The sequence below is a fragment of the Hipposideros armiger genome, unplaced genomic scaffold, assembly GCF_001890085.2.
Source record: "Hipposideros armiger isolate ML-2016 unplaced genomic scaffold, ASM189008v1 scaffold_443, whole genome shotgun sequence".
Lineage (NCBI taxonomy): Eukaryota > Metazoa > Chordata > Mammalia > Chiroptera > Hipposideridae > Hipposideros > Hipposideros armiger.
In genome coordinates this window covers 328868-331104 of record NW_017731793.1, presented here as the reverse complement: position 1 = coordinate 331104, position 2237 = coordinate 328868, and the positions used below count along the sequence as shown (strand labels likewise).

General features: G+C 50.5%; 1 long non-coding RNA gene across 1 annotated transcript in view; it reads right to left on the bottom strand.

Moving 5' to 3' along the window:
- Positions 1–1668: 1668 nt before the first annotated feature.
- LOC109394895 (uncharacterized) overlaps positions 1669–2237 on the bottom strand; it is a 7891-nt gene continuing 7322 nt past the window's right edge. The window contains exon 3 of the long non-coding RNA XR_002126540.1: positions 1669–1714. This is a non-coding gene — a long non-coding RNA (uncharacterized LOC109394895). The remainder of the gene's footprint in view (positions 1715–2237) is intronic.

Below are 2237 nucleotides of genomic sequence, written 5' to 3'. Positions count from 1 at the left end.
GGGTGGGCAAGTAATTCAGGCAAGACCTGAGGCCCTGGGAGCCCTGGGTAAATTCTAATATGAGGATGCGAGGGTACAGGGGCCTACAGAGGCCCAGACTGCCACAGGCCATTTGCCACCTCGCGGGCAAAGGGTCTCCTTAGGAAAAGCAGAGTCCACAGATGAAGGGAGACTGTACCTGGTGGACTTCCATAGTATTTCTGTCACTAGCCGTCAATGAGCCCTGAATGAGCTGGCTTGTTTATACACTGGTCATCTGTAAGTTTGGTGAGCACAAGTCAGTCGTCTAGGACCTGGACAGCCTGGTAGCATGGGGGTCACCTTCCCACATGCTGCCCCAGGAAGCCCTCATGGGGCAACCTCACCACCTCCCTCTCTGGCCCAACCTTCTTCTCTAGCCTAGTGGTGCTGCTGGTTGAGCTGGGGACTGACCAGAGCAGGACCCGGCACCATATCAAGCTCCAAGCAGCAAGAATGTACATGCATCCTCTCAGAGCCTAAAAGGCAAATTCTCAAAGCCTATTTTTACCCAGAACCCAAGGTAATTAAAAAATGGGCGAGACACAAATCAGAGACTTCTTAGAGAACTGGAAACCAAGAATAAAAGTATTTACATAAAACAAATTCATACTCAATCCAAATACAAAATTGTCATGAGGCGATGACAAAACCTGGTAGGGGTGGGGAGAAATCCAGCCAATGACACCTGGGCCTCATTTGTTCACCCTCCCTGAGTAAATGCTGTACGCAGGGAAAAGCCCTCAGGCACCACTGTGTGGGAGCCTCCTGGGGGCGCCTGGGCAGGTCCAGCGGCTGCATTCCCCAGCATTCCCTGCACTCTCACTGGCCCTGTGTTATCTGGCTGACCTGCATCAACTGGGGTGCTGGGGTCACCAGGAGAGCTCTGTCAGCTCTCAACACTCACCCTGACCTATGGAATCAGAACTTGGGGGTGTGGGGGAGAATGCCGTGCAGACATGCATGTGTCCAGGGCAGAGATGACCATGGCTCGAGCTTGGGGAAACTCAAACCCAAGGGGACCACCAGACCTGCCCATCCCCACAACACCCAATGTGTTGGAGCCCATTAGTCCTAATCCCACTTTTCCAACAGATCTACCATCTGTTCATACACATACCAACTGGGGTGGGAAGAAGCATTTGAGTGTCTCCGCAGCTGGGTCCCACCCTACCTCTACCAGTGACCTGAGTTCTCAGGGAATGGAGAAGGGGCTCACGGTGCCATGACTATTGCTGCTGCTGTTACTACTTAGACTCTGTACCAAGAATAAAGTGTGAAAGGCACTGGCCCAGAGTAGACCACTGGGTTCAGGCCTCAGTGGCACCACTTCCTGGATGTGACACCTGGGCAAGGGACTTCATTCTTCTAAGCACTGATTCTCTCAACTGTAAAATAGGCTTAATATCATAGTCTACCTACCTTAGAAGGTCAAAATGAGGTTAAAAAGACAATGTACATAAACACAGACTCGGAATAATCAGAAAATAACCATTAGTTCATATCATTGTTGGGTCACCTCCCAGTTCAGGGAAGATCTAGGGGGGGTGCAGAGAGAACCCACATCTGCATCTACAAGGGTTAGATTCATTGCCAAATAACTATCAGAGAATCATTACAAGGGAAAGATTAAACTCTCAAAACTCTTACCTGCAGTGGTCAAAAGGTAAACGACGAAAATTTGTTTGTGGGAGATCTGTTTAAAATTAAATAAAAGACTGAAAATACATTCTGTAAAAAATTGCACATATGTGTTCCTAGCAACAATTCAATTACATTTTAATAAAAAGTTCATGTAAATTACCTAGTGCAGCAATTGCTGTGGATTAAAAACCTTTCAGGGCCGGCCGAGTGGCTCAGCTGGTTAAAAGCTCGCTTGGGACACCAGCTCTGAGCAGCAGGGCTGCGGTTCGGATCCCACATTGAGGGCCAGTGATGCTCGCCCTCTACAGCTAAGATGGTGAACAACAGCTCAACCTGGAGCTGGGCTGCTGTGAGTCGCCGATGATGACGGCGTAGGCTGCAGCAGGGCTGCAGTGGTCTGCTGTGAGCTACGTGAGTGGCTGGTAGCCAGTGTGAGCTACCGGGAGCCACTGTGAGCTGCCGGGAGCCGCTGTGAGCAGCCGACCAATGACCGGCGACTGACTGCCTCACCCGGGAAGAGCACAATGATAATACCAACATGGGCCAGTGAAGCGACGTCCTCCACAACTAGGCTG